Raw genomic sequence first — 16,546 nt, 5'->3', positions numbered from 1 at the left:
CAAGTCCACAAGCACCCCCAGTCCTTCCGATACGTATTTTTGGTTTAACTTAGCCAGAATTGGGTTTCTGTCGCTTGCGACCAAAGAATCCGATACAGCGAATATAGTGAGTATCAAAGATTGAAGCCGGGAAAGCAAACCGTAAGGTCAAGTCCAAAGGGGACACAGATCAAAGAGAGAGGGACAAGCCAGAGGGATCAGAATGGGTGAAGGCGTGAAAGGCAAATGCTAGTGGAAAAAGAGGCTTGGGGGCAATGCAGGAAGTAGGCTGGGCAGCTGGAGGCTTGGTTTTTAATTTACTTCTGAACGTCTGGTGTTGTAATGGGTTGGCCTGGTTTAGAGAACTCGGAGGGCCTTGCCGAGTAGATCACAACGGTTTTCCACAAATTGTGATCAGCACGTCGCTGGTAGTACAAAGGCAAATCTTTATCAAAAAATATGTACGTTTTTAAAATTTTTTTTTCAACGTTTATTTATTTTTGGGACAGAGAGAGACAGAGCATGAACGGGGGAGGGGCAGAGAGAGAGGGAGACACAGAATCGGAAACAGGCTCCAGGCTCCGAGCCATCAGCCCAGAGCCTGACGCGGGGCTCGAACTCACGGACCGCAAGATCGTGACCTGGCTGAAGCTGGACGCTTAACCGACTGCGCCACCCAGGCCCCCCCCAAAAATACGTACGTTTTTAAATGATCTTTGTGCTGTGATGTTGCACTCCATTTACAACAGTGATAGAAGCTTGTTTTCTTACGTCAGGAAAGCTAAGGAAAACTCAGTCAATTTAAAGAAGAAAACCCTACATAAAAATGGCAAGAATCACAAATGTGACATAAAAAAAAATAAGTGACATTTAAGAAACCGCATAGCTCTGTTTATTACTCCGTAACACAGCAGATGGAACCTGACCTCTGTTGAGTTAGATCTGGATAAACCAAGATGAAAATTTCCCATTTCCACGTACCCAGATATGTAGGTTTGGGAGGATTTTAACCTTCACTGTCTGGAGGGTGACTTCTCTCTCTCTCTCTCTCTCTCTCTCTCTCTCTTGCTCTCTCGCTCTTTAAATTTCATTTTCGTAAGGAAGCAGAATCGGCGTCTTGATGGATATGTTGGATTCAGAAACCATAAGCGCTATTGTCGTATCAAAAACGAAACAGAAACACCAGAAGCGAAATAGAAAATTATACAGACTTGCCCGTCAAGGGAGCACGGGACAGGGATGAGATACAGTGGGTAGTTCTCTGTGGGAAAACAACCCCGGGCTCAGTCGGTTCTGGAAGCAGGCTTCTCCTCGCAGCGAGTCTGATGTAGCCCTGAAGACCGGCTCTCTGGAGATGATGGAGTTAGGCCACAGGTCTGAAGAGGGTTGGTTAAAGCAAGTCCTCTTGTCATGTTTCAGGAAGTCTCCAGTCATGTCGACAAAGGGTCTGAGACACAAGGGTCCCTCAAAATCCATCAGATTTAACTGTTTAGAGCCAACTGTGATGGCACACAGTATTCGGTTGTAAGCCCAGGCAAATCCTGCTCCAAATGGAAGTGCCCCTCCTCCTGGTACTCCCTCGTCCTGAAATGATGGGCAAGAGTATAAAAGAATAGGAAAGTTATCGTGTTTTCAGGTCCACACCACCATCATGGTTTCAGCGCCATTCCCACGGTGTTTGTTTAACTCACTTAAGCCTCCTTTGCACCTAGAATCATCTGATGTACGAACCAACAGGAGGGCGGCTGGGCAACAGCGTTTAAGACCTTGTTAACAATATTCTTGACAACAGCTACAATTAGGCACAACATAACCAACATTAAAGTGCCCTTTAATCAGGCCTTTACCCAGATGGGTCATGGGGAAAGATTCCATTGGTCGGTTCGTCCCACCTTGGACAAGGAATCTCTTGTTCTTGAATTTTATATAGGAACCTCTTGACTTATCCTGAAACATTGATCCAAATGCCACAGGAGGTGTTCGCCAGCACACAAAAGCCGCCTTGTTTGGTCAGTAAATAACCCAAAGTGAATTGGTTGCTCAATGTCATTGCAAGTGAATAAGGCTTTCACCATGGAGTTTGACCAGCAGACACCTTGTGGGCAATTTCCTTGGGCGCGATTACCATTTTTAGGGATGATGTCTAAAGCAGTGTTCTCATCAGGAAGCCCAAAACCAAGAAAGAAGCCCACGCACAAGGGGATAGAGCCCATATCTCTCCCTCCTCTGGGACATCTGCTCTTGTGCGGGCAGGTTCTTGGGTGAAATCCGGCATGGGTACAAACCCAACCGTCCCCACCAAGACGGTAGACTCTTCCGTCTCCCCAAGGTCCCCGTCGGGTGGCAATATTATCTTAACGGACTAATTACACAAGTCACGAAGGACATCATTTGACACTTTGGTAAATATTGTAAGTAAACTTCTCAGGCATCTAAGCCATTGTAACCAAACATACCTAAAGTTTAACAGAAAATAGTGTAGTAAGTTCAACAAGGTCAATAAGGACATTTTCTTTGATCTCTCAAAAAGAGTTAAGTTAGAAAAAAAAAGGTTTGTTAAATTATTTCCTGTGAATTAATAATTTACCATCAGCACAATCATGCATTATACTGCGTGAAAAATGTTTGACCATTAGAGCTAACGCCGTTGTTCCGAAAATTGGTTGCCGAATATTAACCAGAAAGATATCATTCTTACACGTAAGGGTATTAATGGCAGGCCAATCAGAAACAAATACATTTCCATGGATATGTCTTATCATAATTGCAGCTAGTAACACTTTCAACAAAGCACCTTGATAGAAGCGCTCCAGGGGCGCCTGGGTGGCTCCGTCGGTTGGGCGGCCGACTTCGTCTCAGGTCATGATCTCGCGGTCCGTGAGTTCGAGCCCCGCGTCGGGCTCTGGGCTGACAGCTCAGAGCCTGGAGCCTGTTTCCGATCCTGTGTATCCCTCTCTCTGACCCTCCCCTGTTCATGCTCTGCCTCTCCCTGTCTCAAAAATAAATAAAACGTTAAAAAAAATTAAAAAAAGATAGAAGCACTCCATAAGAAAGATCACAGTCTGGTGAATAAAAACAAGCTCTCACAATAATTTTGAGTTACTTAGAATCTGAAGAATGCTATACAAGTCTATTTATGTTTGTTATGTTTTCTTTTCACAAGGTGAAAAAGCAAACCTTTGCGTTTACCCAATGGCCAGCCAGCAAAACCCAAAGACACTTTACATTTTCAAGACACCCTTAGAGGTTTGAGTCTAAATTTGGTGCCTGGTTTTGGGGAAAACAGTATCAAAAAGAGACATTAGTAGAGACGGTCACAAGAGCAAGGGGAGGTCACCTGCTAGGCCACCTCATTAAACAGAGAGACAAATTGATGGGAGGTGACATAAGAATCATTAGGACGTCAATGCAGAACCTCACTGTTTCATTTAAAACAACCTATGGCGGGGCGCCTGGGTGGCGCAGTCGGTTAAGCGTCCGACTTCAGCCAGGTCACGATCTCGCGGTCCGTGAGTTCGAGCCCCGCATCGGGCTCTGGGCTGATGGCTCGGAGCCTGGAGCCTGTTTCCGATTCTGTGTCTCCCTCTCTCTCTGCCACTCCCCCGTTCATGCTCTGTCTCTCTCTGTCCCAAAAATAAATTAAAAAAATAAATAAATAAATAAAACAACCTATGGCGGGGCGCCTCGGTGGCGCAGTCGGTTAAGCGTCCGACTTCAGCCAGGTCACGATCTCGCGGTCCGGGAGTTCGAGCCCCGCGTCGGGCTCTGGGCCGATGGCTCAGAGCCTGGGGCCTGTTTCTGATTCTGTGTCTCCCTCTCTCTCTGCCACTCCCCCGTTCATGCTCTGTCTCTCTCTGTCCCAAAAATAAATAAACGTTGAAATAAATAAATAAATAAATAAATAAATAAAACAACCTAAGGCAAAAGGGAGTAAAACAGCAAAACAAAACAAAAAATAAACAAACCCCTCACACACACACACACACACACACACACAAAACAACAACAAAACTCCTAAGAATTGAATCTACATCAGACAAAAGTGATTCTTCATTTCCTCGTGTAGAAAGAAAATGTAAACAAGTACAAGGTCATAATTTTCCTTTATCAGACCGTTCTTTTCTGTCATATATCATGTTTTTACTGATTTTTCGTGCCATTATGTTTAGATATTAAAACATATATAAATAGGCATGCGACGCAATCTTTTACATGATGAGTCTGATTAACATAAGACAGTGTATATGTTATGTTGATTTTACCATTCTGATTTTTTTTTTCAACGTTTATTTATTTTTGGGACAGAGAGAGACAGAGCATGAACGGGCGAGGGGCAGAGAGAGACGGAGACACAGAATCGGAAACAGGCTCCAGGCCCTGAGCCATCGGCCCAGAGCCTGACGCGGGGCTCGAACTCACGGACCGCGAGATCGTGACCTGGCTGAAGTCGGACGCTTAACCGACTGCGCCACCCAGGCGCCCCTACCATTCTGATTTAAATGTTATAAAAAGGCCAACGTGTGCGTGTACAGGCAAGAACATAAGTTTAAATGATCACATGTATGGCAGGCTGATTAAAATCCCTTTACAGATCTCCACATCCCGGGGCGCCTGGGTAGCTCAGGAGGTTAAGCGTCCGACTTCGGCTCAGGTCATGAACTCACAGTTCAAGAGTTTGAGCCCCTCATTGGGCCCTGTGCTGTCAGTGCAGAGCCCGCTTCTCATCCTCTGTGCCCCTCTCTCTCCGCCTCTCCCCTGCTCATGCACACACACACACACACACACACTCTCTCTCTCTCTCTCTAATAAAATAGACATTAAAAAAAAAAAAAGATCTCCACATTCCAATTCAGGAACCTGTGGCTATGTAAGGCACAGGACAATAGGGCCTTGGCAAATGTGATTAAGCTGAGGATGCTAAGATTATCCTGTATTATTTGGGAGTGCCTCCTATAATCACAGGGTTCTTATAAGAGGCAGGGAGGAGGTCAGGGAGGAGCAGAGATGCTTAGCTGCTAGCTTTGAAGATTGGAGGAAGGAACCAAGGAGTACAGGTGGCCTCTGAAAGCGGAAAACAGCAAGGAAGCATAGTCTCCCCTACTAAAGACTCCAGAAGGCGGGCAGATCTGCCCTTGATTTTAGACGTCTGACCTCCGGAACTGTAAGACAGTAAAGTTTTCTGAAGACATGAAGTTTGTAGAAATTCATTACAGCAACAATACAACACTACACTCTGCACCTAGTTTCCTCTCTGCTTTAGGAATTGGAAATAAAAAGTATTCATTGCTGACCCTTAAGGTTTCAAATCCATTAGAGATCTTAAAAACTAAAGTCACCCTTTAAAAACAATGCAATACGCATGATGTTGAAAATATCAGAAGATACCATTTTATTTTCTTTTAATTTTTTTTTTCAACGTTCATTTATTTTTTGGGGACAGAGAGAGACAGAGCGGGGGAGGGGCAGAGAGAGAGGGAGACACAGAATCGGAAACAGCCTCCAGGCTCTGAGCCATCAGCCCAGAGCCCGACGCGGGGCTCGAGCTCCCGGACCGCGAGATCGTGACCTGGCTGAAGTCGGACGCTTAACCGACTGCGCCACCCAGGCGCCCCAGAAGATACCATTTTAGAAGTCTCAGTAAATAATTCTGTAGATTTATGTAATTTGTGGCATGACTGAAGTTGTAAAACTCAACTCTTGTTATGAAGACATTGGTTAATTATGATTCATGCTAATTGAACACATACATTTACGTGTTCATCATTTTAATTGTTTTTTTTTTAACATTTATTCATTTTTGAGACAGAGAGAGGCAGAGCTTGAGCAGGGGAGGGGCAGAGAGAGAGGGAGACACAGAATCCAAACCAGGCTCCAGGCTCTGAGCGGTCAGCACAGAGCCCGACACGGGGCTTGAACTCACGAGCCATGAGATCATGACCTGAGCCGAAGTCGGACCCTTCACTGACTGAGCCACCCAGGCGCCCCACATGTTTGTCATTTTAAACACTTAGGAGAACAATGTCAGCTTAAGACAACTGTAGGAAATTCAGAAAATCCAGATTAAATAAGCATTCTAGCATGAACTAGAAAAGCATGCTAACATTACTTTCACACTGTGATTACATCAAAGAGAAGTCATCCCAATAGGCTAATTTTCCAGGATTCACCTTGATTGTAAATATTTCTCTTATTTCACATTAGGTAGCAACAGTTAACACTTCAGATTGTTCAAAAGCACTGAACGCACCACATTGCCATCTTAACATGTTTACCTACTAACCAAGATCACAGCTCACAGGAAGCTCTCTGTCAGAGACGCAGCCTCACCAGGAGAGTATGTCTCAAAAGAGCTAAAATAGGGGTGCCTGGGTGGCTCAGTCGGTTAAGAGGCCGACTTCGGCTCAGGTCATGATCTCACGGTCGGTGAGTTCGAGCCCCGCGTCGGGCTCTGGGCTGACAGCTCAGAGCCTGGAGCCTGTTTCCGATTCTGTGTCTCCCTCTCTCTCTGCCCCTCCCCCGTTCATGCTCTGTCTCTCTCTGTCTCAAAAATAAATAAACGTTAAAAAAATTTTAAAAAAAAAAGAGCTAAAATATTTAGAGCATTAGCAATGAACTTGTTTTGCCTTTCAGAAACCCTTGAGTTCTCTGCTGAATTCATAGATGTGCTTTCAAGTCTCTATAAACCAATTAAGTTAAGGGCTCCCATAGAACTGCAGAATTTGTAATCTGATTCATTCACTTCCTCCTATCTGGACCAGATATGCTGGAGTGTGGCATTAAGAACAGAGTTTACAGCCAACAGCAAGTCTGACCATTGTGGAATTGAAATCGTTTATGTTGGGAGCTTGGGGGGGGGGGGGCAGATGTATTAACTGTTTTCGAACTTGGCAGTCTATATGTTTAACAGAAAACAGACATAGAAGGGATTCCTTCCTTGGCCAAAAGACTGCTTAAGAAAGGCAGTATTTGCTTCTCTTCTCCAGACAAACAGTAGACAAACCAAGGCTGCGAACTGTGGCTGAACAGTCCGGAGTCCAAAGCGCATCTCGCAGGAGACTGCCGGCCAAAAAGACAAAGCTGGTCGAGGGTACGGTCCCTCCCACCACCTGGATTAAACCCAGGAAACTCCGTGAGGATGGGAAGGACACAGCCATGCGTTGAGAGCAGATCGTTACTGGGGGACTCAGTGCGGGAGGACTGAGCCCAGCAGGGAGGAGCTCACGTTTTCCAGTTTCGAAATCAGGGGCATCTGTGAATGAGGCTGGTCAAGGCAATCTCAGGGAAACCATCGTTCTTTCTGCCCAAGACTAGAACAAAGACCCTCAGAACTGAAAACAAGCATAAAACAAAGACAGTAATAAGCAAACAGAAATGAGTCTATTCCCTTGCCAGGCAAGGGAAGCCACACCAGTGAGGACATTTACTGAGTAGTTCTCCAGATAGGAGACAGTCAGGGATCTTTCAGTGCTGGAACGGGGGAGTTCATGGCTGCTGTGCTAACTAAGCCCTGAAACCTAGCCGTCTGCATAGGATGCAATGAGCCCGGAGGTCTGTATGCCGTCGGCTACGAGAGTTCCATTGATTATCGATTAGGAAAGAGTTTGTTGTTAGGTCCTGTAAGCGTCTGGGGTATCAGGCTCTTCCAAGTCCGTGGTTCTGTAACGGCTTCCACTGTTTAGGACTCGTGATGAAACACAACATTCAGCTTTGGTAGCCCCTCGGCAAGCGCTGTAGTAAGATTGCCTTTTTGTAAAAGGCATTAAAAAGAGGGAACTCCGAATGGTACGCCTACAGTCATCCAAATTATGCAGCGGCCTACGCACCGTCTCCTCTCAACCAGGAAACTGCTATCCTTCCAACCAGAGACGAAGAAATGGCAGAGTTAACCGGGGAAACGATAGAGGGCGCCCTTGCGGGTGTACATCCCCAGGCTGTCAGTGGGATCCAGAAAGAAGGAAGCTGTATTACTCCCGGCATCTGCACTTGTTTTTTGTTTGGTTCTTTGTTTCCATGTTGTTGAGCATATAGCAGTTACCAGAAAAACATCTCTTTTCAATTAACAAAGTTATTTTTATTTGGATTGATCACAGTCCCAATAGGGGCATGCCTAGGGTTTGTTATTAATAAACCCAATAATAATCAAGCTTCCTAGAAACCTTTTATTAGGGCCATTTGGAATGAAAGCATCAACATAAACTCGGTTGCTCTAAACTATACTTGATGCTAATAAATCTATTCCTGGGTGGCTTATGTTCTGGCCAATCAAACGCGTTGAGTTTGCAAGTCATAATAAACTGTGATTAAGGAGACAACTGAGGGAGGCTATTTCTTCTTCGATGTCAAGGCCAATATAGACAGCCAAATACTTTGTGCATTCCTTCATTTCCTTCCTGTTGTGATACGGACTTTTAAAAGCTGAGACAGCAACAGTGAAGAATTGTCAAAAGAATTTGAGTCTGTCAAAGCTCAGAACTATACCCTAAAAAGGGTTCACTTACATGTAAATTTTACCTTAGGAAACTTCCTCTATAAAGAAGGAACTTGAATTTTGTTCCCTGACAAAGAAAGAACTAAGGAGTTGACTTAAAAACGGCTTCCAGGGGCGCCTGGGTGGCGCAGTCGGTTAAGCGTCCGACTTCAGCCAGGTCACGATCTCGCGGTCCGTGAGTTCGAGCCCCGCGTCGGGCTCTGGGCTGATGGCTCGGAGCCTGGAGCCTGTTTCCGATTCTGTGTCTCCCTCTCTCTCTGCCCCTCCCCCGTTCATGCTCTGTCTCTCTGTGTCCCAAAAATAAATAAACGTTGAAAAAAAAAATTAAAAAAAAAAAAAAACGGCTTCCAGTATCTGTGGATAAAATGTCTGAAATTCGCTTCAAAATATACCAAGGGAAAGGGGTACAAATGAAACAAGGTTGGCCAGCGAGATGATAACAAGGTTGGCCAGCTGGGTGGTGGGCATATGGGGATTCATTATACTATTCTCTCTCATTCTTTATATGTTTCCAATTTTCCACCATAAAAAGAATTTGAACAAATAACTTAGGAGTTCATAAAGGGCTTTTACTCAGAGAATGCTGAACTAATAATGTTTTCCCATGCCAGGCACAATGCTCAAGATATTAAACACCAGATAATGAGTGTTTACCATATGCCACGTTGAGCTATGTGCTTTACGTGTGTTCGCTCACTCGGTCCTAGCAGCCCTGCAAAGTAAGTATCGTGATTCTTGGTCTATAAAGAAGGAAACTGAGGCCGAGCAAATAAGGGGTCTTGCCTCAAGTTCCACAGCTTGGAGATGGAGAAGCCAAGATCCAAACCCATGCCAGAGGCTAGTTTTTGTTTTGATTTGGGTTTTAGTTGAGGGTGTGCGTGTGTGTGTGTGTGTGTGTCTGTGTGTTTACAATGCTTTCATATTAAGTACTATTTTCTTATATTGTTGTTGTTCCGTTTTGAAAAAAATCAGCCAGGGGAAGACGCTTAAATGTTTTCCCCATGCAGGAAATGTCGTATGTGTACATTTTCCCGGCATGCTTTACAAATCCCATGTTACCTCCTGTTGGAATAAGTTGGTCAGGGAATGATGTTACTGCCCTGAGTTCTCTTTCACCTCCTGGGGAAGGTTTTCCCGATCACCCAGCCCCCAACAGACGCTCCCTCTTGATTCCTGCATCCGTTAAGACTTGAGCAATGTGGGGCGCCTGAGTGGCTCAGTCGGTTGGGCGGCCGACTTCGGCTCAGGTCATGATCTCGCGGTCCGTGAGTTCGAGCCCCGCGTCGGGCTCTGTGCTGACAGCTCAGAGCCTGGAGCCTGTTTCCGATTCTGTGTCTCCCTCTCTCTCTGACCCTCCCCCATTCATGCTCTGTCTCTCTCTGTCTCAAAAATAAATACATGTTAAAAAAAACTTAAAAAAAAAAAAAAAGACTTGAGCAATGAGCTTGGGGTTCTGGGAGAGGCCCCCTTTCTGTGCCTCCTGGGGGAAACCCAGCCAGATTGTTGTTTGTTCCGCTCCATCAAAGATTACAGCTCAGAGATTATTAAGAATAAGATGATACTAGAGGAACAACTACGGTAGAGAAGAGGCAAGACAGTGAGCCGGAAACTGCTCTATCCCGAGCGTATATTCTGTGCTTTAAGACCTATTATACGGGATCTGGCTTTTTTTTTTTTTTTTTTTTTTTTACCACCATTGGCACAATCCTAATGGAAAGGGATTATTATTCCCGTCTCGGAGAAACTGGAGGTCTCACTGTTTGAGGGTGTCTAGGCTGGATGGCCCTAATATTCATGCTGTTTCTAGTATGCGGTTTTGCTATTTTCTAGCAGAGTGATTTTCTTGCTTTCCTCCCTCTGATTTTCTCATGGGCCAAACTGCGGTAATCAACCTAACGGGGGAAGATGGTAATGAGGATAATATAAAAATGCCTAGCGCCTAAATACACACACATACATATCCTCACTTGGGTGGGGGTTTACTGCCCAAGATATGGGCGCACGAGGTTCGTTTCCCAGGGGACTTCACAGCAGCCACACTTTTCCAACTCGTGGTAATGTTAGGAGACATCGGGGTTCAAAGCCGGGCTTTATGCCATGCCTCAGCCCTCCCCCATTCTACAACTGCTGTTCTGCCAGCATTAGATTCACCTCCGCCCTCATCACGAGCCTTTAGAAAAAGGAGACGCAGGACGGAGGAGGCCCCTTCTGTCCTCACCTTGACCAAAGGCGGTGGCCCCCCGAATAGAACATCATAGTTGAAGACCCCATCCCTGAGGCAGGCACAGAGTTCCGATTTCCTCTTTGCAGTTGCCTGAAGTCGCCATCTGGCTGTCCAAGTGCCCCTGTCCACTTGTCCTCCAAGTCCCCATCTTTCTCCTATGTAGCCCGGATCATCCCTGAAATCAGATAATTAGCCGGATAATTAGTTGGTAAAATTCACTCTGCTGGCCTACGAGGGCAAGGACCATGTCTTGTTCACCCCTGGATCCCAGCATCTCGTAGAGTACAAGGCACAAAGTAGGAAATTCATAATAGTTGTTGAATGTTAGAACAATAAAACACTCCAAATATGCGAAGCTTTCCTCTTTGCGAAGCCAGGTTCCCTCTCTATCGTCTTGATCTATTTTGACCATAGGTGAGTTTACCTGTACTGTTTGGGCTAGGCCCTTTGCTCTATCCACTGTCGATGGTGTAACCAGCTGGTGGGCAAGGTTGTGACAGGTTTATACAATAATCAGATTATTCGTGTGATGAGCAATAAAATCTCGGGATCAAGGATGAGAGCTCTACGTGGTTTTGCCACACATGAGCCGAAAAATAACTACAAATCATGTTTTAAATCCAAATCATGATGAATACTACCAGGAGAAAAATCCTATACAAATGAAACTTGGCACCTAAACCTATACCCACCAAAGTTGAGACTGGGACAATACGAGGAAGCGAGGCACCTGGGTGGCTCAGTCGGTGAAGCACCTGACTCTTGATTTTGGCTCAGGGCGCGACCTCACAGTTGGCTAAGAGTGTGGAGGCTTCTGGGGATTCTGTCTCTCGAAACTAAATGAAAAAGTGAAACTTAAAAAAAAAAAGACAAAAAAGAGAAAGAAAATATGAGGAAGAGGATGGAATTCACTGAAGGAAACTCAAAGCTCTGGTTAATAAAATGATACTCGCCAAATACCTACAGACGAACCAGGTGCTCGTGGTAAAGTACATTCACCAAAATCTTAGGGTGGGTTCTGTGCTCAGTTTTCTCGTTTATCGATTGAGGCTAAAAATAGTACCTACTTCATAGGGTCTTGGGAGGACAAACTGAAATAATACACCAAAAAAACATGCAGAGCAAACGCTCGGGACACTTAGTAGTTATTATTCCCATTATCTGATCAAAGGCAAAGCTGGTAGTGGCAGAACTGGAACTTTGGAATGAGAACTTTCTCTCCCCAAGGCTTTTGTTTATTCCCCTTCCACACTACGCATGTTTACACACAGTGAATGTAATAGCCAAGATCTTCTAAGGTGGCGGTTTGTTCTGAGGTGCCCTGTGGTTAGAAGCACACGGCCACGGGGTCATCTTCTTCACATGGCCAGATAGACCTGACCTCTAGGCCTTGACGGGAACAAAGCGATAGAGCCCGTCGTGATTACCTTCAGGTCTCCATAATGCAGAAGACGGTGGGTATAGTGCCAGCGTTCAAAAACACTGGGCAGAGGTTAAACTCCCATCCTTCTGGGTTCCTGACTAGCACACAGCCTGGCTCATTCCAGGCCCTTGAAAATTGGCCGCCATTTTGAGTGGGAAGGCGGAACAGCTGGCCTGCCTCAGGCAGATTCCAGCTAGGATGAACAAGAGACACTGGTTTTAGAAAGAAACTCTTGTTAAAACAAATAAGCAGCCAATCAAGGTGTCAAAAGCTCTCAGATACTGTTGTGTCTTCATTAGGGCTTGATTCATAAAGCTGCCTTTCCAACTGGTGTCATGACATAATTAATCCCTTTCATTTGGGCCTTAGCTTTGCCATCCTTCCCTTTGGTTCTTGATGCAGAAAATGGGTTCCGGGCGCCTGGGTGGCTCAGTCGGTTGAGCGTCCGACTTAAGGCTCAGGTCACGATCTCGCGGTTCGTGGGATTGAGCCCCGCGTCGGGCTCTGTGCTGACAGCTCAGAGCCTGGAGCCTGCTTCGGATTCTGTGTCTCCCTCTCTCTCTGCCCCTCCCCTGCTCACACTCTGTCTCTCAGAAATAAATAATCATTAAAAAAATAATAATAAAGGAAAAAAAAAAAAGAAAGGAAATGGGTTCTAGGCCCAAACTCATTTGGAAACTAGGGAAGAAGTTGTTTCCGGGTTGGGAGCGGGTAGAACATATGGAAATGGGTGTCAAAGGGATCTTTATCCCCCGTGTGGTCTTTGACAATGTTACTCTCTCTGCTCCCACCCCGTCCAGCTTTTTGCTGCCTCCATCCGCTCTGATTGGGCTGCCTTTGTTCTGTCATTGGACACATTGGGCCAATATAACTGAGAAATCTCCCATCTTTTACCAATAGACCTTAGAGCACTCTATGCGCACCCATCACTAACCCGCAGGCAGGCCTCTGTGGCAGGTGGCTTTAGCACCAGTTCTGAGGCTGGGCCGGGGTAGGGACCTGCTGCAGTCTAAGTTAAATCGCAAAAGTTCCGAGAGGCAATCAAGGCAGCCTCTAACGGCGATTACAGAAATAAGCCTTCACATCAAAGGCTGCTTGTCCTGACTTAATCGAGAAAGCCTGTCCCAATCTACCTTGAAACCTGCCAGGGCATCCAAAATGTATGTATTCCGAAGCATGCACTATCTCCGTTTCCCCTTTCCCGCTAACGATCTCTCCTCTGCTTCCGGTGAGAGAGCTGAACTGAATTTCAGCAATGAATAAGGAGGACAGTAGAGGAGAAACTGTTTGTAAATTGCAAACTGACTTTGCAAATAACAAGTCCGGGATATCATTCGGGAAATCGGGTTGCATGGGCCGAAAAGGAAGGGGGGTGTTTTAAAACTGGCCAATGAGAAAATGAGGGCCATTGCGCCTTCTGTGGTTTGTTCGAAAGAATGGGAACCCACCGCATGGGTTCTTGCTGTGTGGGCTGGTGGATCTGGTAGATGATCCTGGTGAAAACACTCAGATATGACATGGTGGTGGTAATCTGAAATGGCACAACCCTTTTGGAAACCAGTTTACCAATGTAAAGGAAACGTGTAAACAGTAGGACAAGGGACACTTGAATATTCTAAAACTTGTGAAGGTGTCCACGAAGGGCAAAAATGTGGGAAGGATTGTCTTCAGAAATTATCCATTCCTGGGGCGCCTGGGTGGCTCAGTCGGTTAAGCGGCCGACTTCGGCTCAGGTCACGATCTCGCGGTCCGTGAGTTCGAGCCCCGCGTCGGGCTCTGTGCGTGCTCTGTGCTGACAGCTCAGAGCCTCGAGCCTGTTTCGGATTCTGTGTCTCCCTCCCTCTGACCCTCCCCCGCTCATGCTCTGTCTCTCTCTGTCTCAAAAATAAACGTTAAAAAAAAAAATTAAAAAAAAAAAAGAAATTATCCATTCCTTCGGTCCTGCATAATGGGATTTGAGGTCTCCTAGATAAAGACTAGATAAAATTCCACTTTAGGAATGCCTTGTACTTGATTTTCACTTGATTTTCAAATCACCCCAGACCTGTCCTCCACCTGCCTTCTGTCTCCTCGGCCGTGCTGGTGAAGACCAGCACTGCTCCTGCTAAGAGAGTTTCTTTCCTCTCCTGTTCCCTCTCTAGCATTGTGAACCTTAGCGCTCTGACAGGGTCCCAGGAAGTCTGGCAACTATCCCCCACCATGTCTTGATGGAACGTTCCACACAAGCTGCTGTTATTAGGCGTGTTGTCTCTGTGGCGTTCCAAAATAAAGTAAAACAACACAGGCTGAATTCTGAAACAAACCCAGCCCTCCTCCTTCCCTCTCAATCTGACTCGTGTGTCTACATTTAATTAATTGGGCTTGTTGCTGATAGATCATCTGATTTGCACAAACAATTAAGTGCAATTACTTGGGTACACCCATAATGGCTCCTAATCTATTATGCTTGGCAAATTTGGCCAGACAGAACCAGAGATGCCGTTTCCAGATCTGGTTCTTCCGTGTCTGCTGCGCTCACTGTTGGTCATAAACGCGCAATGCAGGATTGATTTACATGTTCAGCCTTTAATGGCATTCAGATGTTTCAGCATTTCTCCCAGTGCTAGATGCCCTCGGTTAGAGAAACCCTAAAACTTCCTTCCGTTCAATCCACTGCGATTCATTTCAGCATATACCCAGGGCACCTCTGCAGACCATGCTTTGTGTGTTTCAGAGCCTCGTCCTCAACACTCACTCTGCGAGCCAGGTCATACTCATCATCTTGCTGTAGTTCTATCGCTTCTGCACGTTTGTTCCCCAGGAAGCAGTCTTCCGCTCTACAGTCGTGAAACGGACACGTAGACGCTTTTGAAATCAAGTCTGTGTTGTGGCTGATGTTTAATTTCATGTGCTCTGCTCGCCTTCCCGATGAATTCTTTGCCATTTCCTTGGGGTCTGCGAGTGGCGTAAAAAATAAAAGACTCCGGCTCCCTGGAGGTAAAGCCTAGCAGACCTGTGCCGAGGAGACCAGTCTTGCCCACGTGTGCGACGACCAGGTTAGGGGTTCGGGGTGACATGGAGAACTTGGGAGAGGGAGTTGGGAATCTAGGCCTCTGGGCGACGGCCCAGAATATTGGGAGAGGAGGAGTAATTTGTAGAGTTCCTTTTGTAACATTGCAGCTGATGTCAGAGGCAAAGATCTAAGTTTGCAGGAAGCAGATAAAAAGGAGCAAGGGGGAGGTGGTTGCCCTCAGGGAAAGAAGAAACCTCCAAGGCTCTATCATGTTAGGGAAGGGCGGCACGGAACAAGAGACAAAGGTCTTCATTTTAAAGAGAATTGATAGAGGGGCTCCTGGGTGGCTCAGTCGGTTAAGCACCCGACTCCTGATTTCAGCTCAGGTCATGATCTCGTGGTTCGTGGGATTGAGAGCCCTGTGCTGACAATGCAAAGCCTCTTGGGATTCTCTCCCTCCCTCTCTCTCTGCCCGTCCCCTCCTGGAGCACTCTGTTTCTCTCGCTAAATAAATCAATAAGCTAAACAACAACAACAACAACATCAAAGAATTAATGGAGATCAGACTCAGGCATGTTGGGGCAGATGGGGCTGACCACATCTAACCTTAACCTGTGGGGAAGAGGGGCCCTCCTCCTAATCCTCCACTTGGAGACCTCTCCACGTTCAGTACAAAGCACCCTGTGCTCCAGTTGACTGACGTCACCTAGTAACCGCGGGACTCAAACAAGTCACTTAACTTCTGCCGGGCCTCACGTGAGCCGTCCGTCAAATGGGTGACTTGGCTGCAGGTAGCGTCCAAAGCCCTTGCTATCTTCCTACCTCCCAGTCCCGGTTACATCGATTGTTCTTGCCCCATTTTATTTTGTTAATGTGAATGTAATATTATTGCATTTTAAAATTATTATGAATTTTATAATTTCACAAATGGGACACACGTGCGTTCTCTGTAGTTAAAAACACGCAGATAAGGCTGAAGTCGCCTTTGATCGCTGTTATTAATTTGCTTGTATCCTTCCAACCCTTTTGTCCGTGTTAGCTATGAACCAGCTTATGTTTAAGGTATCGTCGTTATCAAATGGCACGTATTCCGCAAGATGTTTTGTGTTCGTTCGTCGTGTCCTGGAGACTTTCCCCGGGTAGTAATCCTCTATTTATCTCGGTTCTCTTCAAAAACTGCTACATCGAATTGTACACCATAATTGCACCCTGGCCTTTTTATTCCTGCAGGAGGACGTTTAAATTGTTTTCCACTGATTCGGATGATGTGATGTAGAAGACCCCTCTGAGTGTGTCCCCTTCACACGACCGGGGGCTTATTTCCAAAAATTGGGTCTCGATCACGTTCATTCCCCTGGCAGCCACTTTATCTGGGGACCGGCACTGGGGCTGTAGTCGATGTTCGCTGAATAAAGCAAAATTCGGTTTGGGTCCCTGGTA

This window comes from Prionailurus bengalensis, chromosome A1 (genome assembly GCF_016509475.1).
Source record: "Prionailurus bengalensis isolate Pbe53 chromosome A1, Fcat_Pben_1.1_paternal_pri, whole genome shotgun sequence".
Classification (NCBI taxonomy): domain Eukaryota; kingdom Metazoa; phylum Chordata; class Mammalia; order Carnivora; family Felidae; genus Prionailurus; species Prionailurus bengalensis.
This window is presented reverse-complemented; position numbering follows the sequence as displayed.